Below are 7764 nucleotides of genomic sequence, written 5' to 3' on the forward strand. Positions count from 1 at the left end.
ATCAATATTTGGTGGGTTGTGAGGAGTCACTCACTACTCATTGGGTCAGTCTAGGTCAGTGTTGGCTAACCTCTGACACTCCAGGTGTTGTAAAACTACAAGTCCCAGCATACCCTTCCAGCAATAAGCTGCTATATATTGGCAAAGCATGCTGGGGCTTGTAGTTTCACAACACCTGGAGTGTCACAGGTTAGTCTAGGTCTATGGCCGAGCGGCCTGATAAAAACGGGTGTTTGTAGACAGATGTGTTCTGGAGAATTGTAAACATGCTGTTCTATTAACTATCTCTTTTTTTGTGCTCATATTCAATGTACATACGGTAAATGTATGAGATTTATATTGTTCTATGTGCACGAACAGTTCATTGAAAACATCATTTACGAAAACATTTTTAAATTAAAATTCATAAAAATTGTTGTGTCAAGTCCTCTTGTTCTCGAAATCTGCTTAAACATTACTATCTTCTTGATCTCTGTAAATAGCACGGATAGACACGGTATCACTGGGAAAAGCATGAAGCCTTATTATTTGTAGGTAACTGACAAAACGCTCTGTTTAGCAAAGTGAATAAATCCTTAATTTCACTATTGTAATGGCCTGTGCTTACACTACAAAAGGGTTGCGGGCGTACAGCAGTAATTGTAGTAGGGAAATGCTACCACACGGTAATAAACATATGTTTGGAATCAGCTCATTTGCATTGATATCAGAGAACACATGTGGACACTGGGACGTACTCCATGCATCACTCACACACACCAATGTGAATGCATAAGAACAAGATGTCCATACACAATGAGCCATGGTTTCTAAGCAACTGTGGTGGGTGTAGCTGCCAGCTCTTCAGCCAGTGACATCACAACAATTATGAAGTCATCGTCAGCAATGTATTTTATTAAAAGTAGAGGACGAATACCAATCAATGCCAGCTCAGAGCTGCTGCACAAGTCAAGTGTTTTTGTAGAGTGAGAACGGCTATGTTCCCTTCCTAAAAATACACTCTCTCCACTGAAATCTTTTCTTTTCATGCATGTGCAAACAAGGTGCACTGGTACGCCTGCTCTATACTTAGTAAGGAACACAAACTTCATCCTACTCCTCCCATTGGCCGGGCAAGCTTCTAACCCTAGACAAGCCAATGCACTTTGGCACAAATCTAGGTAGATCAGCGCAGTTCAAGGCACGTCACATTACCAATGACGATTTTGTGCCGTGCCTCGGCCATTTTGTGCTTCATTAATAAAGCCCTAAATAAGGCTTGTCATGTAAAAAAGTGCAAAGCCACAACACAAAGGGGTATATTTACTAAACCGGGTTTGAAAAAAGTGGAGATGTTGCCTATAGCAACCAATCAGATTCTAGCTGTCATTTTGTAGAATGTACTAAATAAACGATAGCTAGAATCTGATTGGTTGCTATAGGCAACATCTCCACTTTTTCAAACCCGCAGTTTAGTAAATATACCCCAAAGGCCTTTATGTGACTTCAAATATTAACATGTGGATACATGAACTGTCCGTCTCATAGGCTCCTAAAGTTTTTTAAGCCATCAATTAATTTAAGCACAGGTACTGCAGCTGCATAATGAAGAGGCAGAACAGGAACAGACCATTGTGGACAGTTAGAAATGGGTCACTCTGCAAAATGCAGCCTACCAGCAACTGGGAAAGTTCATGTTACTCTGGATTAATACAGAATGGGGCCATACTGACAGATTGTCTCCCTGTAAAATCACTCCAGTATTTACATAACGATGATTCAAATGATTGGTTGACTAGCTGGCACATGTCTCTGTGACAGGTCGGCACAAGAAAAAAAGTGAACACACGTTTTCTGACTTTATAGTAATGAGATGACTGCAAAAGTTAAATGTGGAAGGTGCCCACACAGGGTTAATGCTGGCGGGAACTAGTAAATCCAGCCTTGCAAGATTATTTGTCCACTAAATGTATTCATAGTGCAAAACAAAAGGAATAGGTTTGTACATCAGGTGTGTATCTACCTGGATTATCTATCCAATCTCCGCACCATTGCCAACTGTCCCTAATTCCTCAGAAGTGTCCTAGGTTTTGAAGGTTTGTTCTTGCAAATCTTTGGCCCTGGAAATGTCCCAATTTTTCAGCAATAACCGGCCGCACAGTAGGAATCCTCTCATTCTGTGGGGCAGCACGGTGGCTCAGTGGTTAGCACTTCTGCCTCTCAGCACCGGGGTCATGCGTTCGATATCCGACCATGGCCTTATCTGTGTGGAGTTTGTATGTTCTCCCGTGTTTGCGTGGGTTTCCTCCGTGTGCTCCGGTTTCCTCCCACACTCCAAAACATACTAGTAGGTTAATTGGCTGCTATCAAAATTGACCCTAGTCTGTCTGTGTGTTGGGGAATTTAGACTGTAAGCCCCAATGGGGCAGGGACTGATGTTAATGAGCTCTCTGTACAGCGCTGCGGAATCAGTGGCGCTATATAAATTAATGGTGATGATGATTCTGCATCTTTATACTCGCAGTCTATTCTTATTTTCAGGGCTTTCTTAACTTAATATATACCAAAGTACAGTTTTTCAAATACACAAAATGAAATTATTATCTTAGTAGCAAGGAAAGTACAGCTGTGTTTCACAACTTGAGTTAATGTGGGTTACATTAACTCCGAGGAATGTGCACTAAGTTCATGGACTCTTCAGTTGTAGGAAGATATTAAAAAAGCAACAGGTACATATCTCAAATTACAGCAGGATAGAAACTGCAATCAGCAGTCGATTTTCAAAGAGAAATATCAAAATTAGTATATGATCTGTCATTTATATTCTCTGTTATGATGGCACAATACGTAGGCACTTTATTGTACAACACTACAGAATATGTAAGAGAAATTCTAGAGAAACCCAACGCCTATGAGGTTTTATGCTAAACTGACAAACAACAATGTGTAATCTTGACATTCATTTTCCACTGAACTACTGTAACATACGCGTTAACAGAGGACAGATTTTTGGCGACGACTGCCCAGGGAATGGACTGAATCCAAAAAAATGTGCAGAGCGTTCACAAACATCACCCTGGCATGATAGGCTCTGAGTATGTGTTTTTTTTCACAACCCCAACATTGCAAGTTACAAGATGATATACATGTGTAAGACAACTAAATTTCTAGTTTAAATGTGCACTAATGTTCCTTTTGCACTTTTTAACCCCCCCCCCCCCCCTCCTCATTCCTGGTGACTATGCCGACTGACGTAACATCTACTCCCTAGTGCAAATCACACATCATTCTGTTTTGAATCAGACTGCACGTTAGTGACAGCATCATGACAATGCTCCCTTCACTACTTCACATCCACACTGTGCGTCATAAGCTGCAGGTCACATAGCACTTTGTATGTAGCAGATGCATTACTTCCTGCTGTCACTTTGATGTTGTAGGTGTGAAGTCCAATCTACAGTAAAGCTTTATACTGTGATAATATATATTGTATTTAGGTAAGGTATGGATAAACAGAAAAAAAAAATAGCTGTAGGAAAGTCTGCAGATGTACAGCAATGTGTACAGCGCACACACATAACAGACCTCAGTGTTGGCATAACACATGGGCATGGCATGGTTCTGTCTAGGGACTACAGCAGTAACGGGCATCTCCGAGACCTTAACTGCTGAGCCCAGCTCCTTCCAGATTATTGTCAGATTTATCTGTTATAGCTTGTAACACTTGTTTAAAATGTCTGCTTATTTATAACCCACATAGGTGTCTCTTTCTTTGATTATATATATTGTTTTAACTTATTACTAGGATTAAAAGGTACTTTGCACCCCTTTCTGAGAGAAAGAGGGTCCAAGCAGCCCCTTAAGTCACTCAGGTCCCCTGTAGCTGCTCTACAGTGTTCGGCTTCTTTTGTCTTACATTTTGGTACTTGACAACTAAGAGCTCACTGTGAGGAGCCAAGTGTGCAAATACATCAGCAGAGTTCAGTGAGTGTGGGATGAAGTTTACTGTAAACCATGGAGCTCACAGCGGACAGGGCACATGTTATACAAGGGACTCCTTGTTATGTACCCTGACTTAGGGAGAACACACAGCCTTGCAGACATAACACATGTGCAACTCAATGTTTACTGCATAGAAGACAACATTTAGCTCTCATCAGGACTACTGCAATACATGTAGGTACAGCACAAAACATACTGGGGAATGGACCTTCATGAAAGACCAGCCAGGGTTGAACAAGCAAGGGTCATATACTAAATCTATACTATATGCAGACATTGTACACACCTCAGAAACAGCACACACTTAATAATTTTATATTGCATTTAAAAAGAACAGTGCAGGGCTCACTGATGGTATAGTACAGATACAGCCAAAAGAACACATGGTTGGTATATGTATAGAAGCAAAGCACATAGTACATGTACATAATTACTGAATATATATTAAGCCTAGAGGTACATCAGATTTCTGATTGTATATGACATGTAGAGGCACAACACAAGCCTCACTAATGGTAATATATATAGACACAGCTCACACCACACCACGGTATATGGAGGCGCTATAGAGTGCCAGCCAAGTTCTTACTTACAGCTGAGGCTCACTAACCGGAGACCCTGGATCCAAAAGCCACTTCCATGTAGAAGACCACCCCAAGCAGGAACGGGAGCCCGGGGGGCTGCAGAGCAGATGGGTCTCTCCCTGGTAATGTGTCAGTGTGCTCTGTACAGCACTGAGAGCACACTGTGTTAGGAGCAGTCTCTGAGCTAGGAACAGTCTCTGAGCTAGGAGCAGTCTCTGCAGCACCTGTGACAAGTGTCAGCTGTCTCTTCCACAGTTGTGCTGCTCTCTAAGTTGTGTGTCCTTGTGACATCTCTCTCTCCTATCTCAGCTCACACTTTGCAATGTCTCCGTCCCTCTGCTGCGATATATCCGGTCTCTGAGCTGTCTCCCAGGCTGTGCAGCCGTCTCCTCCCTCTGGGTGGGAATATAGTAAGAATCTGCTGGCACCAGTAGACTTTGTTCACTTTCTCTGATCCACCCCAGTCTCTATCTGCTTCTCTTTACCTTATGAGACACTCATACCTCCCGGTCATATCTCTGCCCTACCTCAAGACTGCCCCCCAGCGGTCACTGAAATAGTTCTCCACATCCAACAAACCTCTGTTTCTACCCCTCACACTCCTCCCTCACTTTCCCTCTTCTTCTTTCTCCCTTTTACCCCCTCTCTCTATCTATCCCCTTCCTCTTGCCTTCTGTTTTTCTCCCCCACCCTCATCACCTCACTCCCCTCTCCCCCTCCTCCTCTTTTATTTCTCTCTCCTTCACTCCATCTCACTCACTCATTTCTTCTCCTTCGTTCTCACTTAAGCCCCTTTACATCTATCTATTTTCTTTACCTGTGTACCCGTTTATTCTGATCCCCTCTCTGTGGCCACCTGCTAGTATTTATATTTTGCTCCCAAACTAGTTTCCCACTGCTGGTGTACACCTATTGTTTTTAATAGCCCAGGTATTTGCAGATCATTTTCATACATCATCATCATCATCATCATCATCACCACCATTTATTTATATAGCGCCACTAATTCCGCAGCGCTGTACAGAGAACTCACTCACATCAGTCCCTGCCCCCATTGGAGCTTACAGTCTAAATTCCCTTACATACACACACACAGACCGAGAGAGAGAGAGACTAGGGTAAATTTGATAGCAGCCAATTAACCTACTAGTATGTTTTTGGAGTGTGGGAGGAAACCGGAGCACCCGGAGGAAACCCACGCAAACACGGGGAGAACATACAAACTCCACACAGATAAGGCCATGGTCGGGAATTGAGCTCATGACCTGTGAGGCAGAAGTGCTAACCACTTAGCCACCATGATACATGGAGGCATATTTATTAACCAAAGGGGAGGGATGGCAAATTTTAGCCCAGGGGGTGAAAACTTGACTCAGAAGCCTATTAGCAGGGGTGCACGCAGGGGTGGTTTATGCTGGTTCTCCAGAAACAACCCCCCCCCTCCTCCGCGAACGAACGGGCACTAAACATTGCCCTGTACTGTACAGCAGCCACGGCACTGTCACAGAAGTGTCTGCGGTGGTGCTGTATTGTTCTACAACACAGCACTACCGCGGACGCTTCTTTGACAGCGACGCGGCTGCTGTACAGTACAGCATCGCAAAAAAATGGAGCTGCTGCGCATGCACGGCCACATGCGCAGCAGCTCTCTCTTTATTTTTTTTTGGGGGGGGGCAAGGAAACCCCCCTTAAAAATCCTGCGTTTGCCCCTGATTAGGAACATTTTAAAGGAACAAAATGTAGGTGGCCCACTGAGCCAGACCAAGGTAGCCCACTATGGGACCCTCCCAGGGGGCAGATGCCCCCCAGCCCAGCCTGCCCCTGATTAACCACTGTATTTTCAACACAATTCATTTCAATCCTTATAAAATAAGGATTGAAATATTGTGACTATTCACACAAGTTGGAACTTGTTAAATGGTGCAAAATAGCAGTACCCATAGAAACCTATGGGGACTGCTTTTGAGTTCGAAGTTACAGGGAAAGCAGCAGCTATCTCTGATAGCTGCTGCGATATCTGCTGTCATAAATTAAGAAGATACCTCAATATGCTGCTATAGGGATTTCAATGAAAAAATGTCTTTGATAAATAGGCCTCATGAGGTTCTAATTTTTTTTTTGCTACAATTTTAGGACTGCAATATTGAGACAGAGAAAGGTAAGAACTAAAATTAATTTTTAAATATAAGAATAGTTGTTCTCCAAAGTAAAAGGAAAACATTAAATAAAAATGTAGTAAACCCAACGTGTTCCCATGGTAAAGGCTGAAGACAACAGGTCTGTCTTGGGCGGGCACTTGAGAATAAGCGAGTAGGAGAGACAAGGATGCCGACAGGCGCAGGTCTGACAGCTCCCTCCTCCTTCACCCTCAGTAGAGCTCATTAATGCCGGCGTTCTACTATACAGTTCTGATTTTAATGAAAATAAAATGAGTGACAAAGATTTCCGTAACCCTTAAAAAAAAGCCAAGTGGATCTGAGTTTCAAAAACATGGGAACATAAACATTGGTGGGGATGGGGTGAAGGAAGCCTGGTTTTAAATTTAAGAAGAGTTCATTTTTAGTTGGCATGGAAGGCAGGGACGCTACAAACGTATTAGCCTAGGGCAGCCTAATCCCTTTATCAGGCCCTGGCACCCAGTAGTTTAGATGGGTTGGGAGTATCACCCACAGGGCTGGATCGGGAGTTAGTCATAGGATCAGTGAATGTAAATACTTTCTCAGATTCCCTGAAATTATCCCTATTTCTGGGGAGTCTGAGTTATTTGATTCAAGCCTATCAATAATAACCTTGACCTTGCCTTCTGCTCAACCAGAGTTATACGGATACCAGCATGAGAAGGTTACAATTGAGAGTTATGCTGGGTAGAGTTCCGGGTGGGAATCTAGCGGTACCCACGAAGAGCTGCAGGGAGATCCAGCACATTTGTAGTAATGTTGGGATCGATACTCAGATGTCAGAGGCAGGAGAGTGTTACCTGAGCATAGAGAGACCGGATCTGGGTCCAGTTTTGGCCACCCATACAGGTCAATAAATTGAAACAATCCTGATACTCAGGCAAATAGATTCATGGGGGATAGGGCATTGATTTGTTTCAAACAATAAAAGTGCGAACGGTAGAATGAAGTGTACAATTGGATTATTACACTCATGGGGGCACCTCTGGCAGACCCAGCACACAGAGTATATCAGATAAGTG

General features: G+C 43.2%; 1 protein-coding gene across 1 annotated transcript in view; it reads right to left on the reverse strand.

The window, feature by feature from the left end:
- CPNE2 (copine 2) overlaps positions 1-5097 on the reverse strand; it is an 85153-nt gene extending 80056 nt beyond the window's left edge. Inside the window, exon 1 of the mRNA XM_075188965.1 lies at positions 4575-5097. The gene's annotated coding sequence lies outside the window, so the exon portion shown is untranslated. The remainder of the gene's footprint in view (positions 1-4574) is intronic.
- Between the last annotated feature and the right edge of the window lie 2667 nt (positions 5098-7764).

Source organism: Mixophyes fleayi, chromosome 10 (assembly GCF_038048845.1).
Source record: "Mixophyes fleayi isolate aMixFle1 chromosome 10, aMixFle1.hap1, whole genome shotgun sequence".
NCBI lineage: Eukaryota > Metazoa > Chordata > Amphibia > Anura > Limnodynastidae > Mixophyes > Mixophyes fleayi.